The following is a 16,790-nucleotide window of genomic DNA, read 5'->3' on the forward strand; positions in this document are numbered from 1 at the left end:
AAAAACAAAGGTTACCGGGACGTTATAGTTAGGTTCTGAATTAACATGTACAAGACAATAGAAATTCAGCAGTTATAGTTACTAATTCCAAGTAACTATAACTTGAGCCCTATTGTAACTACAAATCCAGCCTTCCTCAATCACAGTTTTCTCATCAATAATTTTATTGCAACTGTTGCAGTGATAATATCAAAGATGTCAAAGAAGGTGTCATCAATGGGATAATATCTGGAGTAAATTAGCTGAACCTGGGAAAGGCGCAAGTTATAGTTACCTTAGGGAGCAAGTTATAGTTACTTGAAATACCCCTACTTTTCCTTCTACAGGAAAATATGCTCACCTGCTTCCTGCCTGGGGTTAAGAACATTCCCCGTGCAAATTCTGCCAAGATAACCTCAGCCAGAAAGGCATGGTGATATTACATTTTATTCACCCACAATACAAAACAGTGCTCTATGCAGCAAATACCTTCACCTCACGAAAATAATCAAGAAGATAAGAGGATTACAAATGATTGAAATGTATTTTCCAAACATAAGCAAAATCCTTACGAAAGTGCACAAAAGGGCCACGTGGGAGCGTCCTCATAAACACTCCAAAGGATATATTTGATTATGTAGAAAAGGCTAAAGATTCGAAACTTACTCTGTTGCTTAATATAGAATATACATGCATCCTTAAACAGGCCTTAATCATGCAGCACTAATGCCAGCAATGGATGATAATATTTGATGTCAGCACTGAACATTACAAAGTGGCCGTCGGCAAGAAGGGCTGTATGCAATCACGGGCCCTGGCTTCTGAGCCAATGTTGTGCTTGTAATCTCAGTTTACATAAACAGCTCTTTCCTGCCATCTACTGTTCAAATGAAAAATGGACAAATAGATTCCTAAATGGACAAGTCGAACTGTACGAATGTACTTCTGGGACTTTACAAAAAGCATACAAGAAACAAACAAATATGCGGCAACCTCTGTTGTGGATATAGTAATCTTAACTATTTTTTATATTTTTTTGAAGGCAGGTTATAGATAACTGACATATTAAAAGGTAGCCATCTACATCAACATGCATTTTAATTAATTGTGATTTCAGGAAAATTATTATCGTAGCATCATAAGAAATTATGCAGATGGATGCATCTTTGCGCGCAGTTTAGCGGCAGAGGATTGCGGACATATTTTATAACATTTACGACTTTCATTCAGTTGCAAAAGATTACTGACTGTAGCTTGGAGACCCCAAAATCATTGACAACAGAGAACCCCATTCACACACAGACCGTACAACTGTGCCAGCAGTTACGTCTCAGCACGGGTACAAGGTTAGTACTTTCCCAGTAGCAGGTTGCCAGCCATACTTCAGGAAAGTGTTTGTGAATTTCAGTTTTTGTCTGCGAGTTGGTGTTGCTTGGCATAGTGTACATAGTGACAAAAGACAACTCCATTGTGCATAGGCACTTTTTTCTCCATTGAAATTCATTTTTCCATGGAGAAACCACGTCCTTAGACCCCTCTAAATTTGGGGTGCAATCATCTTCCTCTCACCCTAGAATGGGATTTATTCATGCACATGAACAATAAAAATAGCATTAATGTAGTAAAAAGTTGCTTCGAAGTTAAGAAGAAGAAATATTATCACCTAATAATAACAATAACAATAATCGTATCAAAAACTACTAATATTATTATTATTACTGTTGTCGTTATTATTATTATTCAACTACTACATGTAATAATATTGGTAACAACAATAGGCTACTTTGTATTGTTAACATTATTGTTCTTATTGCTATTATCGAGAGGATATTGTATTCTAATAACTATTAATGATGATAGGCTACTATGTAGTGTTAATATTATTGTTCTTATTACTATTAATAGGAGAAAATAATTATAATGGTGATATTAGTATTATTATTATTATTATTATTATTATAATGATTATTAGCACTATTACTATTAATATTAATAATGATGATAATAATAATAACAACAATATTAATAATAATAAAGGAACAGGTTCATAACCTTAAAAGTTGGGAAAGTTTGGTAAAGTTCTTTATTATCTTATAACTTGTACTAGTCAGTCCTATTTTTTATATTAATAAACAACATTAGAGTTGAAAATAAAGTTGGTATTTCTCGTTAGAAATTAATGTAACTTTATACAATTATATAAAGACTCTAGAACGTTCTCTGAATTAAATTGAAATTGGTTGAAAGAAAGTCAAAGGATCCCTTGTATAACCCTTTATCAAAATTATTACTATTTTAAAGGAAAGATAGCATCAGCTATCAGTACGAACTTGTTTCAAACGTAGGGCCTGATTACGAGTTTGGCGGTCTCACCCGCAGCCTGCAGTGGGTGCGGTCGAGAGAATGTTGTCAAGCCAGCAGCTTCCCGACCGCCACATTACGAGATTCCCGCTGGGCTGGCGGTGTGTCAGTGGGGCAGGCAAGGCGGCATGCCGCGGCTCTAAGAGAGAGCCTGAAGCGAATGCCACATACACTACTGTGCCTCCAGCAAGCCGGGCTCACTGTGTCTATGCACCATATTGTGCATGGCAAACAGTGCGTGCACCAAATTTACAGGAATGGGGGGGGGGCAACTTGGGTCCCGGCCACAATCTACATGGGCATTATTCACCCTGGGACTCTTTTTTGTAGCCCTTTATCTACCTTTCTGCCCACCTTTTAATGGGAACACTGGTTGGCGAAAAGGCAGGTCATAATACACACGATGGTGCCAGTGCTGGCTTTGCCACCATTGACTGCCGAGGTCTCTACCGCAGCAGCACCTCAAATGTTGGCAGTAGTGGTGGCCTTGTGGCAGTCTGACCTCACTGGGTGGTCAGACCACCGAGGAGACGATGGTCAGACCACCAAAGGTGGTACAGCGGTCCCAATAACGCCAAACTCATAATCAGGCTGTAAGTCTTTCAATATTTATTTCCAGCTAGACCGATTTTAGCAGATCTTTTTTGCTCCCCATTCTTAAATTTTTTTTTCTGAAATGGGCTACATTTTGGGTAAAAGTTCATGAAAAACAGCTAAGACCCAAAATTTACAGTCAGATATGGTTGTACATGAGTAACACCTGGGGCCAAAGGTGTTAAAAGATGCATTAACGTCGTGAGACATATAATGATACTTTGATTAGTGTATAATTTCGAATAGATGTAAAGACAGTAGTAAAAGTGAGCCTATACAAGACTGCTTGATAGTGAACAGTTAGGTGATGTGAGACCGTAACACTATTACTAATGCAGTGGCATTTAGTACTATGTGTATCACAGCACACCTCACTGTCTTATCCATTGCTACCTTGTCATAATACTAAATATCTACCAGTTGGAGAAAGAGCAAGGAAATTTGCAACACAATCTGGAGCTCTGGGACTTTTTTTTATTAACTATCTCTATTTCATTTGCAGCTGTGGGATTGTATGCAAACTCTAATTTAAAATGCATAAGTATTTGGATTACCAACTAGGATATGATAAATATAATCTTGGACTGTTAGCCTTTTTTTCCTTGTAGCCTGCCCATACATTGATCTATCAGCAATCATCTAAACCTTCAAATCAATCCGCGTTTAAGCTGGTGACCAATGCACATTTGAAGTTATGTGGAGCTACTATTGTTACTGGATAGCCCAAACTTAGTCCTTGTACAGACTTCTAAAAAACCTGCAACTGTTAAATATTCCATTTAGCCATAATAAAGAGTAAGGCATTACAATGATCAGTTTTTAAAGCCCATACTGGACCTAGCAATGGTGGCCCTGCAGGTTTCTTTAAAAAAATGGTGGCCTTTGAGGTTTCTTAAGAAATCAAATCAGGAAATAATCTACATTGGAATTTAAGATAATATAAAGAAGGTGCAACTGTTTGATTAATATACTTATCTTTACATGGAATTATGTTAGCTTTTCTAAAAGGATGAAGTTCATTTCACCTATATGATGTATAAAGAACTTGAATGTGTCTAAATTTGCGGCAAGTGCTAAAACAAGAATAATGGTCTTTGAGTCAGTTAAGCTCCACCACTTCAAACTGTTAAGTGTAGTAAAATTACCAGTTTATTCCAACATATAAACTTAAAAATAGTACATATTAAAATTACATTAATTATAGCTAATTTATTATAAATACATTTTTCAGTGAGTATTAAAAAATATATCACATCATTCTTACGAAGTACATTTAATCTTAAAAAGTCCATGTAATTTATATATTTACAGGTTTTAACAGTTATATATTGTACATTCAAGGCAAATTGGTCAGTAACTTCAGCCTGCTTCTTTCTTCTCCGTAAAGTGAAAAAACAAATTCCATTTAGGCTTTTATCCAGATTATAATTGCCCTCGTCATGTCACAAATTGATCATGTGAATTCCGTCTATTTGGGCCTGCCTAAGGGTCAGAGTCAGAGACTACAACTTGTTCAAAGTCAAGCAGCTAGATTGATTTGGCGCCAGCCCAGATTCTGTCATATTAACCTCTTACTGGTCAAATTACACTGGCTCTCAGTTGCCAAGAGAACCCTTTTTAAAACTGGGTGTATTATTTTTAAATCACATTATGGTAAAAGTCCTTCTTCGTGAGCTCCAGAATTCGGAATTATACCCCCAACTGCAATTTGAGGTCTGGGTGTCAAAATCTATTAGAAGTCCCTATGTTCAAGCTGAAAAGACTGGGGGGGATCCAGGCTCTCTGTACTTGCCCTTGGCTTTTGGAATTTCTTTGCCTAACAACTTCAGAGCCTCTACCTCATACGCTAGTTTTAGATCTTTGCTGAAGACTTGGCTCCTCAGACAGGCATATGATTAGCTCTTGCACCTCCCTCCACTGCTGTGTCCTTAGCACCATGAAACCTTGTTTGGTGTACATGCGCTTTACAAATTCCTTGTAACAAAACACAACATAACAAATAACACAACCTTTAATGTAAATATTAGACTTTCCTAAAAGGCCTGAAAAATGAACAAAATATACTAAATTATTTAAAACTCTATAAAACATATTTTAAACAACTTAATTAATTAACTTATATTTTCAGAAAATTATTTTGAGGAAAAACCTATGTAGTTATGGGTAAGTTGGAGTTTCCATTACATGGAATTATTTGTTTTTAATAACTTTAACACCATTTAACAAGTCTGCGCAATACCTTTCAAGAAAACACGTACTTACACTTTGAGTTCTTCCCGGCAAGTTTTGTGCAGATCAGTCAAGCAGTAGTCAAAAAAAGGAGAGGTCTCAAAAGTGCCATTTCCCATTTTCAGATCATCAGGTTTGCTTCTGTATATAGAAAAATCAGTGGAATGGAATTACACCATATTTGACGTGAAGTTAGAGCTTTACTCAAAGAAGAGCCTTTACTTACTTTGGTTCAAATCCATTTAGTAGTTTTTGAGAACTTAGCGATTGAAAAAGGTGATCAGGTTGGGCATGAACAGGTGACAGTTAAAAGGTATATCTGATCAAACCGGAATTTGTGAAGCTTCATGGTTCAAAACACTTTTTAAAAGTACAAATCTAATTGGCTGCTGGAGCTTTTTTCTTGTTGGCCATTTCGGGTTTGTGGATCAAGAGCTGGCTTTGTAAAACTAAAACAATCTAATCAGGAGACAAATCATTAAAAAAAGTTGTGTAGCTGTTATTACAGGATAAGGGGATCTGGTCCCCACATCCTGACTCTCAGCGGAATTGGCGCAGGGCTTGGATAGAGGCTAGGCCTTGCGACTCACCTCCATTGTGCATGCTCAAAGGCCATTACGCAGCAGGGAGTGGTCACCTGCAGTGAGTTGGGTGTAGGGCGTGGTTAGAAGCCAGGCACTGGAGCCAAGAACTGTTTTGCAAATCTGAAGTCTGCATCAGGGTTTGGTCACCCACTTAGGGCTCGGCCTAGGGAACTCTTGAATGTGGTATATGATATAAAACACAAATGCTTACAAAACAAAGGTTAACATATAGTTTTTATTGCCTTTGGTTATAGCACTTTGAAGTATGTTTAACCACTTAGACATTGATCTACAAAACACACTTAAAGTGAAGTTATGGTCATGAATTAAAATCACAAAAACGTAAAACTTACAAATCTACATTCTACACAACGGTTATGCAGTCCACAACTTGTGCACCAAAGGCAGTCCTGCAGTCCTTATGACCTCACAGATATATATATATATATATATATATATATTTACATATATATTGATTTTTTTAACAAACAATTGAAAACAATTGTAACGTTGCACTCCAGGAAAGTTCCTATGCTTTAATTCAATTGTGTACTCCACCAACCATCATCACCATCACCACCTATGCTTTTCGACCAACTGTGAGCAAGACCGGGTGGTCAAAACACGTAGGTGGTGATGGTGGTGATGTTTGGTGGAGTACACAATTGAATTAGAGCATATGAACTTTCCTGGAGTGCAACGTTACAATTGTTTCAATTGTTTGTTCGAAAAATTAAGGAGGAAAGGTCCATTCCTCATGTTTGCACCAGCATGGAATGCGCGCTGCAATGAGGACCGTTTTGTCAGAATATATATATATATATATATATATATATATATATATATATATACCAAATAATATAAATAGCTAAAACCATTCAAAAGCATCCCTGACAAAATGGTACAGGTAATATGATATGTAATCCCATCTCTAAAATAGATTAAAACATTTGTAACAGTATCTGTTTTATTAACTGTGCTGTCATGAGCATTGTATTGATATGCAAGTTATGAATTGCATGGCTGCTATGTGAGTTATGGATTGTGTATCCAGTGGACCTGGCCCTCTCTGGAGGGTCACCCTCAAGCTTTTTGACCTTTACCCTCTATTTTTTACTGAATTTGTTTTTGCTGGTCTTAGGACTCTGTGCGCTTTACCGCTGCTAACCAGTGCTAAAGTGTGTGGGCTCACTTCCCTCAAAATTGGTTAAATTGGCTTATCCCCGATTGGCAAATTTAATTTACTTATAAGTTCCCCTACAGTGGTATACCATATACCAAGATGCTGTAAATTAAATGCTACCAGTGGGCTTGCAGCAAATATTGTGCCACCCACTTAAATTGCACCTTAAAACATGCCCCAGGCCTGCCACTGGAGTCTGAATGCAGTTTTAAACTCCCATATCAACGTGGTAATAAACCCCCTTGTCAAACCCTAAAATCCCTTTTACTATATGTACGTCACCTCTAAGGTAGGCCCTAGGCAGCCCATAGGGCAGAGTGCCTTGCAACTGAAAGGTTGAACATGTACTTTTTAATTTTACATGTCTTGGTATTGAAGAACTCCTACATTCATGTTTCACTACTGTGAGGCTTAGCCCTCCCATAAGGTAACATTGGAGATCCCTTATTACATTTAATAATCTGTAATTCCTAATTGGGAGCAGATAGTTATGTTATGTTTGGTGTCTTTGGAATTGTAATTAAACACCCTATTTAATGGTAAATTCAGATTTTTGATTGCTATTTTAAAAAATAATACTTTTAGAACTTTAGCATTTTCCTGCCCTTAGCCCTTTGGGGCCTGCAGCCTGTCTTGGGTCACATGATTGGGTGTAACTGACAGTTAGATTTGTGAATTCCTCCCAAACAGTCACACAGTAGAGGGATTAGGTGTGCTGGAATGGACCATGCACTGGCAGGATGGGGGCAGAGCTGAGTAACTGAATAGGGTGTGCTATGCCTACACACAAACCAACCAGCTTGGGGCCAGGGCAGAGGAGTCAGGACATTCCATACACTGCAAAGACACATTCTAGAAGCTTCTCCCACCTTCCAGAAGGAGGGCACCAGTGCAAACAAATAGGACCTTAAACACCAACTCTTCAGTTCACTCCTAGACTTGAGGAAAAACTCCTAAAGGATTGCCTACTTCTGTTACCTACTGTGCACTCTGCAAGACTGCTTTGCTGCCTGGAGATTGCCTTGAACTCTTAGAGTCCGGTACTGCTGTTGAGCCCTGCATCTTCACCTGAACATAGGACTACCAAAGGGAGCCCAAGGGCTAGTTTGCTGGCTTCCTGTTCAGAACTACAGGGACACAAAAGGCTCCCACCATGGTGGTGGTGCTAAAATTGCCTAGATGGCCAAATTCCAAAACTGAGGATGTTGAACATTTTTAGACAAAGGCTGCTGTGAGAGAACCAGGTGGAGAACCGAACCAACCTGCTTGCCTCTCCACCATAGGTGCATCACCAGTTGGATTGGTTTCACAGCTTCTCCTACTATGTTCTTCTCTACAGCAACAAATAATTTTCAGTAGTCCTTCGCCAAAGGGATATCTGGCCTCTAGGAACAGTCTTCGGCTACTACCCTCTGCCTAGTCTTGCTGGACATTTTAAAATTCCATAAAAATTACTAAGGACCCAATTACGAGTCCAGCTGTCCTGGGACCATTGTACCTGTGGTGGCAGTCCGACCGTTGCACCCTCGGCCGTTAGACCACCAGATTATGAGGATGGAGGTTAGACTGCCAATATCAACACAAGGCTCCCTGATGGCAATGCTCCTTCCTCTGACATCTCTTAAAGCCTTGCCCTGCTGAACTTTAGCCTCTCAGAACATTTCTGTCAAAATTTCTTCTAAGTCCAAAGATGAACCCCTTGACCAGGCCCAATCTGCCTCTTGTATCCAAACTGCGCTCCATCGTGGTTGGCCATATATTTTTACTTTGACCCATTCTCAGGCAACTAGATGCCCTCGGTTGGCACTTTGATCTTTTAGGTGCTAGTTTTTACTAAAAAGCTTTAACAATTCATGACTCGTATTCTACTGATTGGATTTTTGTCATTTTGGCGCCAAAGAGTTTATTAACATGTCCTTATTTGTATAACATTTTTCTTCTGTGGTGCTTTCACTTTATTACTGTTTGTGTGCTGCATAATTGCTTTACACATTGTCGTTAAGTTTAGACTGACTGCTTTTTGTGCCAAGCTACCCAGGGTTAAGCATAAGATAATTTAGTGACTTTTTCAGGTTCACCGTGCAAGGTATTGTGTACAATCGACAATGTCCAATAGACATTTAGGCTGACTATAGTGATCATAAACAATATTGTAAAACATGTATGCACGTCAGAATGTTATTAGACATTGCAATACACATCATCAAACTTTAATAAATGCAAAATTCCTTATAGCACAAAATATATATTAAATGTTGTATTAGCATAAATTGCTCATAGTGTCCACCAAACAGGGACAAATCCATGACAATATACTGAGGATTCCTTAAATTGAAATATTATAAAACAACCCATAATACCGTAGCTCTTTTGCTTTTCATCAGCTCCTAGAGTTTGATTGAGCTTGATAGAAAAAAAAGATCCTGCTCCAAGGACAATCAAACAGCATTGTCCAAATGGCAAAACCGATACACAGAGGTGCGCCAACCCTGTGTCAACATAAAACAATAGAAACATGGAATTAAACCAGGACCTCTGATGTTGAACTATCTCCTACAGAATTGAGCAGAGCTACCAAATAAAATCCAAATATCCAATAGTCCAAGACCAACCAACACATAGGCAGATTTTGTTCTTAGCAATATTTTCATTTTAACTAAGCTGCCAATTTTTCCCTTTACTATAATGACATTTTCTTCTACATCTACTTTTTTGTCTTTTTCTACAGTTGGTGAGATATTGTGGTTCAAAGCAGAAAGGTTGCTCCTGCATAGGTAAGAAAGCTTTTCCTACTTTTGATGCTCAGTGTTCTTGTATTGTTTCTTTTTTTCTTTTGCAGATTACCATGTCATCATCAAACAGTGCCATTGGGAAATCAAGGAAAGGCCATTTGTTGTCTTAGGATGGGGGTGTAAAGGGTGTTGGTCAATATATACCTTTTCCCCCATTTTTCTGTTTTTCTGGAGCATTACTTTACAATTTTCTATTTTTATGGACATGTTTTTATAGATTTGTAATAGATAATGGTTTGTTGTTACGTCAAGGGGCTGTTTATGTTGTTTTCAGGAAGAGGGGTTTAAGGGGCATCCCTCAAAAAGACTGCTCTGATTCTGATCTTCATTTTTCAGAGAGCATTGTTCAGTTAAGATAAGTGTAGAATGGATTGTTATGGAATTTTGCTATGGAATATGGATTCTGATGAAGGAGCTATTTTTTAGGGATGGAATCTCAGAGATCTCCTCCGAAAAATACTCCTGCTGCTCTCTATTTTTCAGTTTGAAAGAAGCATTATTTTGAAACATTTTTAAAGATTTTTTTTGTGGTTTGTACCTCAGGTATGGAAATAAATGAATTTGTATGGAAGATGTCAAAATTGTGAGTTTTGATTACAGTGTTTAGAACTATATATACTGAAGAGGGTTCCTAGGATTGTAATAGTTAAATATTGATTATTGATTCCTGGTGATGTTATAGTAGGAATCTTTTGATGTTAATTAATTACCATTTAATATCTTAAGAACAATGACAGTATTTTGTTTTTTAAACACAAGAGGGGATGGAGCACACTTCCTCTCATCCCAGCACAGTTCACCCCATTGCATCCTGGTAAATGCAGTATGCTTAATTCAAAGTTGCTGCAGTTTTTCATCAATGTTGGTGAAGGTACTGCTGTTATCTCTAGACATGTGTTTCTGGGTTTAGCCCTTCATCAGTTTAGAGCAGACATAGTAGAGAGCAGAGAAAAGTTATATGGGGTTGCTGGTATGCTGCCCAAGTATTCTCAGGTCACAGTGCCACTCAACAGTCACACAGGTGCATCCCAGTGAGCTTGTCAGCTCATTGGCTGAAGGGAGCCTTTTAAATACAAGGGGGAGGGAGCACACTGCCTCTCATCCCAGCATAATTCACCCCATTGCATCCTGGTAAATGCAGTGCACTTACTTCAAAGTTGCTGTAGTTTTTCGCCAAAGTTGGTGCAGGTTGTGCTCTTATCTCTAGACATGAGTTTCAGGGTTTAGCCCTTCATCAGTAGAGAGCAGAATTAGTGAAGAGCAGAGAAAAGGCATCTGGGATTGCTGGTATGCTGCCCACATCTTCACAGTATCACTCCACAGGTACACATATGCATTGCAGGTGAGCTCCTCCTTTCAACTGATCATCTACCTAACTGTCTTTATCATCAACAGCAGAGACAGAGTGTGTGTGTGCTGAGGTTGTTTTCTAGTAAGTCCCATAGTCACAGCTATGCCTGTGCAACTGCTAATAAAATAGCGGATGAACATCCAGTGATCATGCGGTTGAGTATACCTTCCTCTACAGTACACACATAATATATTTTAGCAATTTTTTGCTAATCTCAGAATAATTATATCTGACTGGTGGTAAGTTTTCCATTTAATTAATTAGCTAATCAAACATGAGAAAGTAAATAAGGATTTGCTACTCCATTGTTTCACTATAAATTACAGATATTTTCACATTTTCACTGGTTGTTTCCCTTAACATATTTGATGGTGTTTTTTTATTGTTTTTATTGTTAGGTTTCTCAGCATATTCAATGGACATTGGTTATGTTAGTGTCATGTCCTCGTGTTATGTATGTGTACACAGTGCATGCTGTGGAAAGTGTTTGGATAGTGACGTTCTCATGCTGTCGAATGCGAGATTTGAGAAGCAGACCGTGGCAGTTGTGCTGTGTCTCCCTCCCGGTTTACTCTCCTAATAAACCAACTATAAATTCACCACGTTTTCTGGAGGATTCTTCACTGGTGACAGGGATGGTTTGCGGAAGAGCTGTGACTGGGAGGAGAGACGGTGGTATCCTGTTTTAGTGACGGTTTGCTGTTTGGACGGCGGGACACAACGCAACGGATTGCTGTTTTCGGACGGTTGGACACGACGTTGCTGGATGAGTTGTTCTCCGCATATTAATTTGTAACTGCTTTTGTATGCAGTGCGAGCTATTTTCACGTAGGGCCGAAAAAAAAAAGAAACAAATCGGTGACGCATCATTAATTTGTTGCTAGTTACTTAGCAACGCTGCGTCAGGCAACGCTAAGGAGGTCTGATCATCGAGCTGGTGATGGTTGCTAAACAACAGGAAACGCGTGCGGAGAGCTTCATTGTGTACAAGTTTACTTAAGCAATGTTAAGGAGAACAGAGCGCTATTGAACTGCTATTTTCAGCAAGTCTCAACATTATAAGCACGGGCACTGCTTGTGGCTGTTTCTTGAGCAACACAGAAGTTTTTTTTTTTTGGGTTTCCAGTGCATAGTGATTCTTTTGGAGTAATAACCACTTCAATTTCTGAAATAGATACTTGATGGATTTATCTTGTGGGGTATAACTTTGTTCAGATTATTCCAAAGCAATCATTTTGTTTATATTCCAGTGTTGATTTAACACTGCAGCACTGTTGATCTCTCTAGTGCTGTGATGTAAGAATTTACAGTGCCAAGTTTTTTTTTAAACACTCCTGGTGAACCAATCACGCTGTGGGAAGACTGGAAGGAAGAATTTGAGGCCTATGTTTTGGCTGTGGGCGGAGATATATTTACAGCGTCTAGGAAATTGGCTATGTTAAAACACTGTTTGGGAGCGGAAGAAAGACGTATTTTGAAGCATTTGCCTTATCCCTATGTGGAGAAGGATCAAGATTGCGATGAATATGAAATTGCAATGGAACAACTAGATGCCAATTTTGGGAAGAAAAAGAATGTTGTCGTGGAGGGATTCAAATTTTTAAAGAGAAGCCAGTAACCAGGAGAATCGGTTGAGAGTTATGTGGCGGGGCTGAGGGTTTTGGCAGCTACGTGCAACTATAAACATTTCCAGGATGAAATGTTGAGAGACCAATTGGTTTTGAATGATAAAAAAAATTCAAGAGAAATTGTTGAATACGGAGAACTTGACACTACAAAAAGCCAGAGACGTAATTTAAAGAGTTGAAATAACTAATGAGGGTTTGAAGGAACTGTCCACTGCTCCTGGAGCTGTGAGTTCTGTCAATGCAGAAGGCTCTAAGTTTAAAAAGATGGATCAATGGGATCTGTCAATGCAGAAGTTTGTAAGTTTAAAAAGATGGATCAATTTGTTGGTTCCACTAAATTGGATGGGAAAAATGATTTAACGTGTTACAGATGTGGGCTAGAGGGACACATTGCGACTGACGCGTGTTGTCCTGCTATTGGCCATGTTTGCAGGAAATGTAAATCTAAAGGACATTTTGCTAGAGTGTGTAAGGGTAAGCAAGTGGGTGTGAGGAAAAGTAAAGGAACAATTAATTTTGTGGGAAGTGATAGCGAAGATGGGGGGTGCTCAACAATGTATTTTGCAAATGGTAGATGTGGGAAACGTGAGAACTAATGGTACTAACGGTCCTCATTGCGTTGTTAAGATTGATGGAGTGGATATGTTGGTAATGGCTGATTCAGGGGCAAGATATACCCTGATTGGGAAAAAAAATAATGTCCAAATTTCCAACACATGAAATTAAACCTCCAGACTTACGGTTAGAAGCTTATGGTAACAAACCAATTAAGCTGGTGGGATATATGGAAGCCTCACTGGAGTTCCAAGTTACAGCAGTAACATCTAAGGTGTATTTTGTGGATGAGGGTACTAATCTTTTGGGTTGGCAGCAACAAAAGGACCTTGGTATCATTCTTGATCCAAATCATCCTGATCAAGTTTTGGGGTCACGGTCCAATGTACACAATGTTCAAAAGGCCAATTTTGTAGAAGGGTTTCCGCAAGCATTTAGTAAGGGGTTAGGAAAATTGGAAGGATTTATGCATAAGATTACATTGAAGCGGAATGCTGTTCCTAAGGCTCATAAACCCCGTCCTGTTCCCATAGTGATAAAGGAACAGTTGCAGCAAGATTTATCTAGGTTGTGTGAGCAAGGTGTGATTGAGGAGATTGAAGCGTCTGAGTGGTTGGGTATAGAGACATGGGTTGATAGACATCTTTTACCTAATATTGGAGATATGTTGTCCACGGTGAGAGGGGCAAGTGTGCGTCCACGTTGGATTTATCATCTGCATATCACCAGATAAAGTTGCATCCGGAGTCACGTGCGTTGACGTCTTGCAATACACCAGAAGGGGCTTACAAGTTTAAACGCTTGCCTTTTGGCTTGGCGTCATCGTCATCTGTATTCCAAAGAGCAATGCATCATTTGTTAAAGGATATTCCTTGTGTCACTTACTTTCAGGATGATATTTTGGTGTTTGGTGCGGATCAAGCTGAGCATGATAGTACGATGAGGAGGGTTGTGAGTGTCTTGAGGGAGAATGGCTTGACAATTAAATTGGAAAAATGTAAGATGAGCGAGCCTGGAGTGGAATATTTAGGTCATTGGATAAGCAAGGATGGGATTCCCCCTAAATCTAATTTGGTGGCGGCCATAGAAAATGCTTCGGCTCCTGCCAGCAAGGATCAACTGAGATCGTTTTTGGGTCTGGCAGAGTATTACTTGAAATTTATTCCCAAGTGGTTTGTGTGGAGTGATATTTGTGAGATGGAGTTTTGTTCGTTGAAAAAACAGATTGCCTCAGCACCAGCCCTTAAGCCTTTTGACACCATGGATAGCATCATCATTAATACTGATGCCAGTTCGGTGGGTCTGGGTGTGGTGTTGTTGCAAAATAGAGATCGTGACCATTGTGTAAGCTTCCAGACCATTGAGTTTAGCTGAAATGAATTATTCTACCATTGAAAATGAAGCGTTGGATTGTTGGTGGGGTGTAAACCATTTTCGCAGGTATGTGTGGGGATTGCAGTTTGTGATTCGAACAGATCATCGACCTTTAATCAAGGTGTTTTCGACTGAGGGGGCAGGAAGAGCTATGCCTAGGATAGCTTGATGGGTGGCAAGAATGTTAGAATACAATTATGAATTGGAGTATCTTCCAGGGAAGAGGAATGTATTAGCAGACTGTCTGTCTAGACTTTCGGTGCAGTCTGATCAGGAAGGAGATGGTGAACTTGATAAGCTTTTAGCTATGGTTGGAGTTGATGTGGGAAGTGTGACAGAGGGTAGAGTTTCTCATGAGCAGTGGGTGAGTGAGGTTCAGAATGATGTTGTGTTACAAGAAGTGATGAATTATTGTTGACAAGTTTGGCCAACTAGAGGTGGTGCTTCTTGTGATGCGGAGTGTTTCCGTCAAGTTAGTGTGGAATTGTGTGTGGAAAAAGGTGTGATGTTTAGTGGAGAACTTTTGGTAGTTCCATCTGTCCTATGGGAACGTGTGTTGAAATTGGCTCATGAGGGTCATCTGGGTATGAGTGCAACTAAAAGAAGGGTCATATCTGAGTATTGGTAGCCTGGTTTAGATAGAGACGTGGAACATCATATAAGGGAATGCATGTTATGTGCATGGAGTGACAAATCTCAGAAAGTCACTAAGAATTCCCCTGTGGAGTCTGACAAATCTGATGGACCGTAGACAAAAATAGCCATTGATATCATGGGTCCATTTTATGTGTTAGGAAAAATTACAAAATATTCTTTGGTTGTGTGGTGGAATTTTTGATAGATTTGTTTGATTCAGAAGGAGTTCCTGAAACAATTGTTTCCGACAATGGGGTGCAGTTTGTGTCTGTGAGAGAACATGGCTGATTGCAGAGGCCCCTAACTTTTTGCCCCCATTTTCCACTTTTTGCTCGTGTCTTCCTGACTCTGATGGTGCCCTGGGTACTGCTAACCAGTCCCAGGGCCTGTGCTCTGTGTAAAATCAGTATGCAAATTAGAATAATTATGATTGGCTAAGTCAACCTACCTATAAGTCCCTAGTATATGGTAGCGCATGTAGGTTTAGGGACCCCAGCATAGGTAGTGCACCCATAGGTGCACTGCTGAGGTGCCCAGTGTCATTTTAAAGGCAAGCCTGCCTTGCTGGCTGCTTTTAAATTAAAGTTACATGCAAATTCGACGTTGGAACTAAAAGTAGTTCCAAAGTCTTAAACTACCTTATTTTTACATATAAGTCACCCCTAAGGTGTGCCCTATGTGCCTCTAGGGCTGGGTGCCGTGTAACTATAAGCAGGGACCTTCCAAAAATAGTTTTATAAGCCCTGGTGAGGTAAAACAGCCAAATGTGTTTTTCCCTCATTGTAGTGAATGGTCTCCATAGGCTATAATGCGGAGACTTTATTTTAATTTTAAAAGTCCCCTTAAGTAACAGATACCAGAAGTGTGGTATCAAATGAATTGTTATAATAAATCCCACAACTTCCAGTTTTTGGATTTAATATAACTTGTTCTGGTAAAGCGTTTTAAACTTTACCTGAAAAGTTGCCAACTTCAGCCCTGCAGTATTTTTGTTGCTGTGCTCTGATTGGCCAGGCTGCCTTGATGAGGTGTGAAGTGGCCTGGCTCCACACAAAGAGATGTGCCTGGGGGAGGAGATCTCCCCTCAGCAGATGGTGAAGCAGGAAGGGGAAGGGCTGCGAAACTGGTCTTCAAAGGCAGAGAAGGACATTTGGAACAACCCAGCAACACCCTCACATCCTGCAAACCCAGACAATTAGGTGCCCCCTTGATTAGATTAGGAGAGGGCAGGAGAGGGCTGTGTTTAGGATTTTTAGCCACACCAGTGGGCGGGCTCAGCCAGATGTAACCTCCAAAAATCACTTTCAGCCACAATGCATTTTTGAGGAATGTTGCTCCCTGGGATTGATTTTGGCCACACTTCCCAGGAAGTGGTCATCACAGGGGGAAGGACCCTGCACCTGATTGGAGAGCCAGGACCCCCCTGTTTTTTCACCCAGGAACAGGGATAAAACTGGCAGGCCTGCAACCACACCTCAGTTACCTACCAGATCCCTACCAGGAAGAACTACAGAAGAAGAAGGA

The sequence above is a fragment of the Pleurodeles waltl genome, chromosome 1_1 (genome assembly GCF_031143425.1).
Source record: "Pleurodeles waltl isolate 20211129_DDA chromosome 1_1, aPleWal1.hap1.20221129, whole genome shotgun sequence".
Taxonomy (NCBI): Eukaryota; Metazoa; Chordata; class Amphibia; order Caudata; family Salamandridae; genus Pleurodeles; species Pleurodeles waltl.